Source organism: Podarcis muralis, chromosome 14 (genome assembly GCF_964188315.1).
Source record: "Podarcis muralis chromosome 14, rPodMur119.hap1.1, whole genome shotgun sequence".
Lineage (NCBI taxonomy): Eukaryota > Metazoa > Chordata > Lepidosauria > Squamata > Lacertidae > Podarcis > Podarcis muralis.
This window is the reverse complement of record NC_135668.1, coordinates 38,563,102-38,577,087: the sequence shown is the minus strand read 5'-3', so window position 1 is coordinate 38,577,087 and position 13,986 is coordinate 38,563,102. Positions and strand designations below refer to the sequence as shown.

The 13,986-nt window shown below is 41.6% G+C and overlaps 1 protein-coding gene across 10 annotated transcripts in view; it reads right to left on the bottom strand.

The window, feature by feature from the left end:
* LOC114584278 (ankyrin repeat and fibronectin type-III domain-containing protein 1-like) overlaps positions 1–13,986 on the bottom strand; it is a 348,268-nt gene that overhangs the window by 136,295 nt on the left and 197,987 nt on the right. Inside the window, exon 1 of one of the 10 annotated variants that reach the window (XM_028705993.2) lies at positions 2,453–2,609. The exons of the other annotated variants lie outside the window; for them this stretch is intronic. The gene's annotated coding sequence lies outside the window, so the exon portion shown is untranslated. Of the gene's footprint in view, positions 1–2,452; positions 2,610–13,986 lie in introns of those variants that run through there. 10 annotated transcript variants of the gene reach the window in all.

Here is a 13,986-nt window from a genome sequence, read left to right as displayed (position 1 = left end):
TACTAGTCAACAGACATACACTACACCAGACAGAACCAATGATCATATTCAGTATAAGGTTTGAATAATTTCATGATTTATGCATTTGATTCAGTACAACTTATCACCTCTTCTTTGAGCTTCTTCCACTTCTGGATTTAGTGCTACAGTGTGAATCTAGCCATGAGGGAAGCTCCCTTCTTCACAAGTCCCAAGTCTTAGTTATTCCTAACTGTATGTTAGACCTACTACAAGTCCAGCCTTGTTTTGGAGCTACCAGCAAAGTCAAGCCTCCTATTTCAGTTAGGAAATTCAGCTTGCATAATTGCCAGTGCCTCAACTGCACCTATCCTATAGGAAATGGGGTACCAAAATCCATGCCAAGCAAGCCACCTTGTTCACTCCAAATGTTTCTCAATGCACTGAAAGGGAAGGCTGAGTGGAGAGACAGGAAATCTTGAAAATGCTACAACCATAAAAGCAAACATGGCTGCCAAGCGCAAACTATACTGAATCACTAGCTAAATTAATGCACTTTCTTCAAGCACTAAAAACTGTCAGAGACCTCAGACATGAGCAACCCAGTATGTCTGCAAGGTTGGGAGAGATTCCCATGAGGTAATCTACCCAAAGTGAAAATCATCCATCATCTTTTTGCAGGCTGACATCACAATGCCCAAGTAACTTAAGTCTTTGATAGAACCTTCAACTGCCAGTTAAAGAATGTATATATTTCTAAATGCAAACCCCAATTGGGAGTCCAAAAAGAGAACATGACAGATTGAATTCCTTGGAGGCCTAGCAATTTGCATACACATTTACCATTCATTTGCAAAGAAGTAACAGTTCACTGTGGACTCAGCAAGCTGTTACTCCCAGTTTGAGTTATGAGGATGTACTAGGTGTATACACACATCTGTGCACTTCCTTTTTGTGCACTTTCTAAAACAAGCAGAGGTAGCAAAATCACAGCAATTTAAGTTTGAAAGAATGTGCCTGGGTACCTGTGATATATAAAAGGTTTATATTCTTTATCTTTGGCAACCTGTGTCAGTCACAAGAGACAGCTGATTTGTGGTGCACAGAGTCATACATCTTTAACCTCTACCTACAAATGAAACCGGGGTGACGTGGGTGGTGCTGTGGTCTAAACCACAGAGCCTAGGGCTTGCCAATCGGAAGGTCATGGTTCGAATCCCAACGACGAGGTGAGCTCCCGTTGTTCGGTCCCAGCTCCTGCCCACATAGTAGTTCGAAAGCACGTCAAGTGCAAGTAGATAAATAGGTACTGCTCCAGTGGGAAGGTAAACAGCATTTCCATGCGCTGCTCTAATTCACCAGAAGTGGCTTAGTCATGCTGGCCACACGACCCAGAAGCTGTCTGCGGACAAACACTGGCTCCCTCGGCCAGTAAAGCGAGATGAGCGCCGCAACCCCAGAGTCGTCCGTGACTGGACTTAACAGTCAGGGGTCCCTTTACCTTTACAAATGAAACCAGGGAGCAACTGCTCCCAATGAAGTTTCATTATGCTTATTAGGTGTGGAGAGGTCATGATGCCACTAGGGTGAATGGGACACTGAGTCTCAAACTGCCTGCAGCCACACTGCATTTACCTACTTCTGACTTACAGTTTCCTCCTCTGTAGTCTTGTTGTTGTCTTTGTAGAACTCACCAGAGAGGATAATAATAATAATAATAATAATAATAGTAGTAGTAGTAGTAGTAGTAGTAGTAGTAGTAATAATAATAATAATAATAATAATAATAATCAGCCCATCTAGCTGAGTTTCCCCAGCCACTCTGAGTGGCTCCCAATCGAGTGTTAAAAACAATACAGCATTAAATATTAAAAACTTCCCTAAACAGGGCTGCCTTCAGGTGTCTTTTTAAATTAGGATAGCTGCTTATTTCCTTGACATCTGATGGGAGGGTGTTCCACAGGGCGGGCGCGAAGGCCCTCAGTCTGGTTCCCTGTAACCTCACTACTCGCAATGAGGGAACCGCCAGAAGGCCCTCGGCACTGGATCTCAGTCTCCGGGCTGAATTATGGGGATGGAGACAAAACTAGAATGAGTTGGTTCCACCTGTCACTGGTTCCAGCTCCAGGCACTTTTGGTCTCTTTGCTTTCCACCCCACCAGACACCACTATTTGATGCATCAATTCTCTTCTGCTGAACACTATCTACTCTGCTTGTGAGAAAGAAGTTTGGGAGGAAATGTTTCCCCAGAAATAAGCATACCAGAAATAAACATGCAGCTGTACAAAGGCCATGCCCCTGTTGCCCTGAGAAAGGTGGCTTACTGTTATTTGACCTGAAGATTTACGGGAAAGAATGGGGGAAAGTCAGAAATAGGAAAGCAAATCTACGCCTAGCAAGCTCACTTCCAGAAGCTTATTGAATATTCTCACCAACACATACTTTACAGGGTGGGAGGAGTAAAAGAGGAAATATAAAACAGATAGACCAAACCTTAGTTCAGGAAGCCCAAATGTTCCAAAAGACCTAAAGGACCTTCTTGTGCATTCAACCTGTAGTTCTATTCTCTCCTTGTTTTATGTGCCCATGTGCCTTCTTTTAATCCTTCTTTGCCTTGCAGGAGAAAGATGAGGCTGAGAGTTACTTGCAAGCAGCATGTTTGCACTCCAGAGCTGCTGTTGTACTTTTACATTGTGGTTGCCAGGCAATGGCTACAAGCTGACTCCAAAGCAGTAGGCAGCAACCAGGCAGAATACTAATCAATGGAGCAATAAACCTGCCCTCCCCAAGGCTCACAAAAATGAGACATGCCCCCTAAAACAGCAGCTAAAGCTTTAAGATTACCTATGTGCAAAGTAAATTGAAAAGCAAAACCTCAGGCTTCTATTCTGGAGGAATAGTAAGCTTGTGGGCAGGCCTGTGGGGGTTGTTGGGTTTTCAAAAATCATCATTTGTGTAGCATTGAGTTTTCCTGTAAGTGAACAGCTTCTTACAACAATTGCAAATGAGGCTAACATTACACTAATACCCACTCACCTCCTTATTTGTGCACTACGTAATTGGTGTGGGGGAGGAGTTTATTGGTGACAAAATCTGCCAATGTGCTCACTAAACCGGACCTTCAAAAGTACTTGGGAGATACAGGCAACAGGTGCAGTACAATCAACAATATTGGAGGGGGCCAGTCTGAGGAGGTGGTAGAGGTTGATGGATCAGCATCCCACAAAGTAAACTCAAAGCAAATTCCACAGGCTGCAGCCAGTACTTGTTCCATCACTTTTCAGTCGCTCTGAAATTTTTATTCCCTTACAAAAGAGGTTTCTGCTTTTCTGCCTTATCCACAGGCCACTTTAGAATTTTGGTAGGTGCAGGCTTGAGTGTACAGCTGCAGCCTCCCTGGTTGTCCACACTTCCATCCCTGGTTGTCCACATCCCCTCAGTAGGGTAAGCACAACAAAAAATATTGTCTTCTACCTATATGAATTTCAATGAATTGTTTTTGCACAATAGAGAATTATCTAATGTAATTTGTTTTGTCATTAATAGACAAGAGAATCATTGAGTGGGGCAGCAAACACAGAGAATAATTTTTTGACGTAGAAGTGGACATGTAAAATGGCAATTGTTAATCAATGCTCCAACCCTCCATGTAACACGTTAAAACACATACTGAAGACTCAAGTTACAATACCTTGTTTCTTTTCTTTTCTTTAAACAAATTTTTAAACTTTTCTAACATAAAATATAATTTTTGATGGATGTGGAAAACTGATTTGAATGGTTATAGTAAAATATGCAGAAAAGTATGATATGTAAATGAACCATGGAAGGAGAAGTTTGTAAAGTTTGTAAAATGTTTATTTTGAAATATAAAAAAACTTAATAAAAATTATTACAAAATATTTAAAAAAATGCACTACAAGAGAACACCAGGCTATATTATATAGCTACTTTTCAATCTGCTAGGTGCTGGTTTCTTGATCTTCCATCCCAGGCATCTCAGGTTCACTTTTTCCCACTCAAAAAGTCCAGAAGTAGCTCTTGAATTATTATTATATTATAATAATTAATAATATATCCAAGATGGTCCTTTTCCAGTCCAATGTGATAAATTTCTCTCCAATGATTCCTGCAGATCTTAATACTAGTCCTTCTTTCTCTGCTTTTTCCATCCCCCCCCCCCACACCAGTTGTTAGAGGTTTAGAGGCTTCTTGTTGTAGATTTGGAGCTGGAAGGGAAATGGCCATCTCCACCATCTGCAATTGTCTCCAGCTCCTCTGGTTGTAAATCCATTTATCTCTCCTGGCATGACAACAGCTTCCTTTGTCAGTCTTGGTCTTCTGGACAGCTGCAAAGACACACAGTCTGATCCATCATCAGCAGGTGTCTCCCACTCAGAGGTATGAGAGGTGTCAGTTCCTTTTTGACACTGAGAGGTGTCAGTTCCTCTCTCTGACAGGTCTTGTGTATTCTCCAATCTGAAATTTCTCTGGTGCAATTTCTCTTGAAATTCTCCACACAGAGCTAAAATTTCCAGACTGGTTTAAGAGTCAATCTTTATTCCCAGGGAACTCTGGGAACAATAGTTCTTGCCTACCGAGCTCTGGAAAGGTCTCATAAGATCTGGTGGGGCTGTCCAAAATCTTGCAAAGACCTCCAGAGCCTTCACAAGACCTTCCCAGGTCCCATTAAGCAAGGCAGATTGCTTAAATCCCCTTTATGTGCCAAGTTCTCCCATTGTGGAGAAAGCTTTAAAGCTCTCTGCGCTGTTGTGTGGGCTCTAGGAAGTCTCATGGGAACCTTTCAGAGCCCACTAATCAAGGCAGAGAGGTTAAATCTCTCCACCATGCATAGGTGGCAAGGCCTGCTTGGCACATAGGCTCTGGGATGGTGCCATGGGAGTGGTTCTGGGTTTATTCTGGCTATATGCAATTTTGGCTTCATGTGCAATCCCTGAACCTAACTCCCACATAAGTTCCAAGGTGACTGCACTTCCATAAAGATTTATGAATGTCACAAAGTAAATTTCATTAGCAAAGGCATGTTTTCTCTTAATTGGAAATTCCCTGTCTTATTTTTAAAACAGAACTCACCATCTGACTCTTCAGCTACTGTAATGATGAGCAAGTTTCTATCCCTCACTAGTGCTGCTCTCAGAACAGGACCTTATGGCAAAGTCTAGGGTTGCTCTCAGCCAAATGAGCAAGAGGACCCCCAAACCCAGCAGAGCTAGCTTTTCACATTTAGAAACAAGCAAAATAATACTTCTTACCATCTAAAGAGGGGTCCCTGTGAAACTATTACATCCAGAGTTTAAAATTACCAAACAACACAACTGTACCTCTTGGCTGAAGTCGAAAACCTACATATTTGCAGGCAGGTGTACCTAAATACTTACATAGAAACATTTCTGTTTCCTCAGCTGTGATTTAACTAAATATCTGCTCTCATTCAGTATGGTGCAGTGACAAATTAACAATATAAAAGTTCTACTATCCAAATGCAATTTGGAACAGGAAGGCAGAAAGTAATAAAGTCAAACTTCCAGACTGGGCTCTAGTGGCCATGTATGAGAAATACAAAAACACCCTGCATAGATAAAAATTACTCACACATATATAGAGTTGCTTTCAAGGCAGATAATTTTCAGCAGGGGAAAAACTAATACTATTGTACCAGGGAAACACAAAAAAACCTGTATTGGAAGATTTCTCTGCAAGCATTTGGGTAACACGTGGGAGTAGGAGAAAGTTCCTTCATGAGGTTAACATGTTGTAGCCATCAAGATAGTCGTTTCCCCAAGAAAACATAATTTAGGAAGCAACATAAGGTTTAACTACACATGCAGAAAAAGAACTCAGTATAGCCCTCCTAGGAAAGTGTCACCTCAAAATGTACATAAGGAAACCACATAAACCACTGTGTGTCTGAATGCCCCTCATTTCAATCCCAGGCTCTGCATGTAAAACATAACAATGCCAGGGAGAAAGGTTATAATCTACTAGTTTCACTGACATGCTAGTTTTCATTATGAAGTAGGTAAATTAGGAGAATGGGTATTCAAACAATATCTGTGTTGGCATTCTCATTCTAAGCTCATAAATGAGCTCTAAGATTCTGATATTTTTTAACTTTGGAACTACTGAGAATTTACAGCGCATCTGAGGAGCTATCTGGGGATTAGGTACTTTGATTTATTTCTCAACTTCCCCCTTCTGAGCATTCAAGCTCCGCCTCTGGGTTCCTTGTGGCGTCTTATGACTCACTACCAAGGTTTTGCATGTTACTTTTTGATTACTCACCTCATTGATGAATCAGAGTATAGGAACCACATATTAAATCACTTAACAAAATAATGAGGAAGGGAGTCGTTTTTATTATGCTGTGGGTATTTTCAGAAAAGTATATTTCTGGATGATGCATTTGCCTGTCTCCATAAAGTGATTCTGCCTACTTGGGAAGAGGACAGAAAGTTTTTCCGATAGCAAAATGTTGCCTTCATGTGTGGCACATAGGGAGATAAAGTGTCAGTTGCTCGTAGAGGCAATAGGTGCAAAACACTTGTATTTAAGAATGGATAATTCTGTCAGTTTTGGTTTTTCTCAATTTATCATTTTTCCAGTCTTCAGTTTGAAACACTCCCACTTCAGTTTGAGATTTGTTTTTAAGTCCTCACAAAAATTCATGAGCGTTTTAGTGAACATTTCTTCTTTTACAAACATGAAAAGGTCAGCAGTGGGAAAAGATATTCACTTACTATTTGTTGCTGAGCAGACACCACCCCCATCATCCAGCCCGGACACTGAGGTCCAGCGCTGAGGGCCTTCGGGTGGTTCCATCACTGCAAGAAGTGAGGTTACAGGGAACCAGGCAGAGGGCCTTCTCGGTAGTGGTGCCTGCCCTGTGGAACGCCCTCCCAGCAGATGTCAAGGAATTAAACAACTATTTTACTTTTAAAAGACAACTGAAGGTAGCCCTGTTCAGGGAAGTTTTTAATGTCTGATGCTGTATTGTTTTTAATATTTGGTTGGAAGCCGCCCAGAATGGCTGGGGAAACCCAGCCAGATGGGCGTGGTATAAATAAATTAGTAGTAGTAGTAGTAGTAGTAGTAGTAGTAGTAGTAGTAGTAGAGTGGTATCTGGGTTTAAGAACGATTCGGTTCACAAATTCCCCAAAACTGGAAACAGTGTCCCGGTTTGAGAACTTTACCTTGGTCTAAGACAGAATCCGAACAGTGGAAGGGCACTGGCAGTGAGAGGCCTCATTAGGGAAAGCGTGCCTTGGTTTAAGAACGGTTTCGGTTTAAGAACAGACTTCTGGAACAGATTAAGTTCGTAAACCAAGGTACCACTGTATTATGTCCTCAAAAATAGTGGGACACAGAAACCAGCCTTCACGTTGATAAAGCACTTTTCTGCATTAGTGCTGTTAAACTCAAGTTCTGATGATTTTCTGCCACCCTGTGCATTCTAAATGTGACCATAAGAAACTAAGCATGCACACACCAATAATAAATGCACAGTTGTGTTGTAGCAAATTACAAAATGTTATATACCTCATGCATGAATTATACCATGCTCCAGCAAAATTCCTGGGGCCCCACAGAGAGAAAATTTCTGGATTCAACCCTAGTTTCAACACAGAAGACATTATGCAAATGAATGGTAGGACATACTTGGGATACCAGTATGCGTGCTAGCAATGCTGCCAACACACAAAAGCTCCATTTAAAACAAAATTAAGTGAATGCTGCTGATACCCTTAGAATGGAAGGTTTTTCTCCAAGGTGGTCTTCTATGAAACAACATTGCACAGTCCTAGTGCTAACTTGGAGTGGGCCATGACTCAGAAGGGAGTCTGCAAAAAATGACCTGGTTTTGGTTTCATAATTATCTCAATTTCCACATTAAATTCACTCCATTAACAAGTCTTGTTACAATTTCTTTAGCTGCTTGAAATACAGGGTTGGCAGCATGAAAAATTAAACTTTGGAAAGAGGGTTTTTTGCCACTTTTAGTACAGCCAGAAATAAAGATTATGTAATATGAATTCAGCTGACTCTGCTGTCAAAGGCGCGTGAGGAAAATCACTATATTGGCCTCGTAGAAAATCTGAAGGGGAGAAAAACGAGTTTGTTTTGGTCAGTAAAGTGAGTAGATGTGACTCAGCCTCAGAGGGAGCAGAAACACTGAGTAAGAAGGCACTATTTATACCAAAGGCCCTTTATGGATCTTAACCACTAAATTATACAAAAAAATCTGGTCATGACTCCACAGGAAAGAATGAAACTTAAGGACTATTTTTCTCACACTTGCCACACACACGCACACACATGCACACACATGCCTAATAAAGTAAGCCCTTTCAGGCTGAAATATTACTATGCTTTTAAAAACAGGCCCTGAAATCCAGCTCAATATTTTAGAATCTGAGGGCTTTTTAGGAATGGGTCTATGACTTACCAAGCATGTAGCCTTAGTTCTTTTTTCAGACCTACCATCAGAGCAAAAGGGACAAACTAAACATTAGAAATACCCTTTGCTACCCCCAAAAAAATTCTTCACAGAAAAAGCGATGGGGAGATGCAAAACAGCAGATGAGGTATGCTAAATTCTCTTCCTATGTTCCACTTCTCCATCCCAAAACACCTCTGCAGCTGCTTTCATCACTAAGTACATGCCTGTAAGGGCAGATTTGAAACCTCATAGAGGGAACAGCTTGGAGGGGGTTTGAAGCAATAAACAGGGTAGGATTTAAGCATCAAAACAGATTTAAAATCCATAAAGGACAGAGGTTTGGGATAAGATTTGGTGGGGAGAAGCAATGGGTGGAAGGCTTTCATCTCACCCACCATAAAATTTGGTCCACATATCTAAAATATATACTTCACTAGGATCAAAACAGATGACATTTGCGTGCACAGGCTCAGGAAGCACACAGCATGTGTGGGGGCAACCAAGGGTAGAAATAAGATAGATAGATAATATAATATTTATTACGGCCATAGGCCCATACAGGTAAAAACAACACATAAGTGACAGCTTGTGCCTTGGGGAAAAGAAAAAAAACAGTCGCTAAAATACCACTATAACAATAAATACTATAAGATGGCAAGGCATGCTACGCCTTAATTAGCTTGTAGCGCTCCTTGGCGTCGCTTTTGGGAGAGGACAGCGACCAGGAACCTAGCCACTTTCAGGGTCGTGTGGGAATCCTTATCCTGCAAGATTTGGGCAAGGTGGAATTTTGGTGGGGTACCCTCTAGTTTCTGTATGATTGATCCCAACAAATTTGCCCGTGGCACATTGAACAGGGGGCAAGTGAACATAATGTGCTGGAGCGACTCCGGCGTCACCTTATCACATTCGCACGTGGCGGGGACTTGGCCCTTTGAGAATCTATGTCTCAGGACATTGGAGGGGAAAACGTTGAACCTCGCTTTGGTGAAGGCCAGTCTATGGGCAACAGTCGAAAGGGAGGAGAGGTATGAAATAAGATATAGGACATTGGTCTTGGGTTGAAATAGGGCACAACTTTTTATTAATAACAGATGTAAGTGGGTCTTGGCAAAGGCATTGGATATGTATCTAGTATCAAGTAGTCCACCTGGTGGTTGATCAGTAGGGTGGATCAACCCTGGGTTGAGGATTGCCCCTTGACATACATCAAATGTGATGATCCGATCAGGGCCGCCTCTTGGAAAGATGCTATGGCCCATTGGAACAGGCAGATTTAGGGAAGCATAACCTGTTTGGCCGCACTGGGTGCCGAGCCAAGAGGGTGCCACAGGAAGCACCACAACAAACTTAGAACAGAAGGTGAGAGACAGGCGGGCGCTCAATTTTGGCATCACACAGGGTGCCACTGAGATATGAAATCCCAAAGTCTGGCACTGCCATTGGCCCCCATGTGGACTTCCAGACAGAGACACCCAGGCCCATGCAGAGCTTGTCTGAGGCCTGGGGTGGGAGTCTTGTTAGAATAAAGTTATAAACTCATACAAAAACACTGCTGATGCCTGGCAGGGTCCCCCATCCAGCTTAGCCCTTCGAGGCCCAGGGCAAGTGTACCCAGCTCTACCCCCCTGCACAGGCTTGGATACACCTTTTCCTGAAACCCCTTTAACAGGGTACCCAAATGGCTAAGGATCCAACCTAATGCCTTAACCGTTATGCCCAAAGTTACTTGCTATGAGGTAAGCAAAAAACCTGCAGAATGGCTAATCTGAGTGCAGGAAAAACTACTCCCTTGCCCCAGATGTGGAAACTGAGTATTCCATAGCAATGACCTGACCGCTCACTTTTGGGCAGGACACATATAAACAGGGCAGGAGGGTGGGGGATCTAACAACATTCTGCAAAGGAGGAGCAGGGTGTGTATAAGGAATCTGCCTTCTGATTGGGCTGTTTGAATGAGCTTTTTTGCTGAAACCCCACAGCTGCCAAGGAAGGTTGTGGCATTTCCCAAGAGCCATGTGGGAAGAAAATTATCCAGAGACCAGGCCACAGCCATGATGGGCAGATGAAGAGCAATTGATGAAGGCCAAAGCTGAAACATTTTGCTATAAGAATTTATTTTTTATTATTTACTGTAATAGACAGACAGACAGACAGACAGACAGACAGACAGACAGAATTTCCACTGACAAACTTCAACCATTTGAAGTACACCAGGATTCAGCTTCCACAAATTCAGCAGAGACATAGCAGAGGCTCAGTTCTCAGAACTCTCCAACATTGCCTCTCGCAAAATAAACACCAGGCATTTGTTATACAGTGGGAAATCAAGTGCTCTGGGTTCTGTGAGAACTTTAGAATTTGCTTTGGGGGCAACTTCAAAATGTAGTGGATTTATTTATTTGCAGCATTTATCTGCCATCCAATAGCAAGATCCCCAGAGCTGGTTATGAATTGATAAAATATAATAATAAACCTCATAAAATAATAAAACAGCAGTTTTAAATGAGTTTTAAAAGATTTAAGAGAGATTAAAGTATCTTAACAGGCCTGGCATTTATTTTTATTTTTTAAAGATTTCTTCCTTGCACTAAAATGGCCCCAAAACAAAGGACAGGCAAAGCTCATCAGGAGGAATATTCCACAACCAGAATCCATGGTAAAAAGACAAGTCCATGTAGGAGAGGAGGTGATCCTTCATGTAACCTGGCTACCGGATAATGAGCTTGTATACTAGGAAGGCCAGTAAGCACATTAAGTTGGATAATAAGCTATGGACCAGAACGTCCCTTGTTCAAATATCATCTTAACAATGAACTGGATCCTCTTATGCAAGCCAGCCTCAGACTCCATGGTGATATAATACTAATGAAGAGAATGACTTGCCTTATGGCTGTTGTATTGGTTACTGACACAGATACATGAAGTTCTTTGAGAATCTGGAAAGCACTACAGAAATACCAGAGATGAAAATGACAGCTTTAATAGTTCACATTCTAAAGAAAGTCACAAGCTTTGGCCTATAGCTTCTGACTGAACAACAGTTCCCTCCTAAGAAGAAAAAACTTCTTCATATTAAGACTTGGAATGATGGGAAGGTGGGTCATGCTGACAGAAGCGGGGTCCCCTTGGTATTACTTTAAAATTGTGCCTCATTTCTAATCCGAATGGGACTAGCTTCAGAAGTTTATAATCCGCAGCCATTTATTTTCCTATAAAGTGCTGTACGGGCACATAACCAAATCACCAATATACCTGTATACACTACATAGCTTTTAAAACAGGAATGGGCATATTCTGTGACTATGAAAAGTAAGTTCAGCATTCACAGCAAGTTATGAAACTCTGTATAATGTTCACGGATGATGGGAGCTCTACTCCAAACAGTTGGTGGGCCACCAGGGGTTTAGTGAACAATGGCTCAGAAAGCCTAATTCTCAAGAATTCTCAAACTGGTTTTGAGTTGTAAACGGCTTAGTGTTCTTATTGTAAGAACAGTGAGTGTGAAGCCCTGGTGGATCAGACAAAATATCCATTTCTTCCAATATACCACTAGATGCTGGTCCATTGGGGATAGTAGGCCACCTTACTATCAACTTCCACCTTCCTGCCTTCTTACTCACAATGAGTGCAGATTGACCCTGGCTGTCAGCTTTTTCCATCTCCTTACGGGAAAGGGGACAAAATGAGAATTAGTTGGCTCTGCCTATTGTTGACTCAACTATCTGTTTGCACTCTCTGCCTTCTGACTTACCAGTCCCAATGAACAGCAGCCACCATTACAACATCCTCTTTCACAGTGTATTCAACAGGAAGTCCACAAGCAGAGTTTTAAACCAACAGATCTCCCTCACTGCTGTTCCCCCCACCCCATCTCCAGATATTGGTATTCATTGGCATGCTGCCTCTGAAAATGGAGGTTCCATTTAATTAGTAGGCAATAGATCTAGCCTGCAAGCATTGTGTCTAATGCCCTTTCAAAGTCATCCAAACCAGGGGCCATTAGCTGTCATTTCTTAGGAGAACAGATTGACAAAGTTATCTATCTAGTATATGAAGAAGTACCATCATCTGTCTGTCTAGAATCTATTGTTGATCTACCTCAGGTTAAGTGATACCTCGGGTTAAGAACTTAATTCGTTCTGGAGGTCCATTCTTAACCTGAAACTTTTCTTAACCTGAAGCACCACTTTAGCTAATGGGGCCTCCTGCTGCCGCCGGAGCACGATTACTGTTCTCATCCTGAAGCAACGTTCTTAACCAGAATTACTATTTCTGGGTTAGCGGAGTCTGTAACCTGAAGCGTCTGCAACCCAAGGTACCACTGTATCGTTAATCAACTTCATTGAGAAACAAAAACAAAAATCCCTTTTATCTACTTTCTTCATGCCGTGTCACATTTTATAAGTGTTAATAGTGTCCCTGATCAATCTTTCCTTGCATGGAAAGTGCTCCAAGCCGTTGATCACTCTGGTTCCCTTTTTTGCACCTTTTACAGATCCACAATCTTCATTTTCAAATGTGGCACAGAAGAATGTATTGCATTAACAGCACAATCATATGCATGTCTATTCAGAAGTAAGTCCCATTGAGATCAATGGGGATTACTCCTAGGTAAGTGTGTACTGGATTGCAATCTAATATATTTGGCATTATTCTATATGTGTGTCCCTGTGCAATCTGCCCCAAATCACAAAAGTAGACTATGGCACAGCAGGGTGCTAAACCAGACCTCCTAAAACCCAGTGACATGAAGCAAGTATGAAATACTGAGTTGTACTGTGCTAGATGAGGTATTGGATGGAATTTCAGCTTCACAGATATCAAATTGCTCTTCCAGGCTTGTAAGAGCTTATCTAAAACCTTTTGGCTATAATCCTATGCACACATCCTTACAATTTAAGCATCACTAAAGCCAGTGAAACTTACTTCTGAGTAAACATGCATCAGATTGCTCTGTTAAGTTGTTTATGACCCCAAATCCTATTCACTGTCCTTTTTTAAAAAAGGCAGAAGTAGACATTTAGCATCAACCAATGGCGCCAAGAGCAAATGATTTGCTATTTATACAGGCTCCAATCTCTATTAAATATTTAGGCACCAAACTGTAAAAAGGAAGCACAAGACATACTAGTGAATAATTTGAGTGCATTATAAAAAGCCTGGAGGGGGAAAGGGATTTTTTTGGGACACGTTCCCAATCTTATTAATTGGGAAGACAGCCTTGAAAAAGAAAATCTCTTTTTCCCTGAATCATTATCCACTCTTCGGAATCTATCATATGAAAACAGTTATATAAAAGAATAAATTATATTTGTAATGGCAAGAACCCCAGAATAAAACTAGAAACTGTGATGTTCCCATATAAAGATAGGAGACAGCTATCTGTTCCAAATTTTAAAAGTTTACTACTGCGCCAAATCAAATTCACTACATACCAATATTGCCATATAAAAGGGGCTCCACCCAAGCAATCTTGGAAACAACTAATAATCCCTCCCCCCCCAAAAAAAAAACCCCAACCCTATCCACTTAATGTATGCGACAGCTAGTCAACTTAAGAATGCAG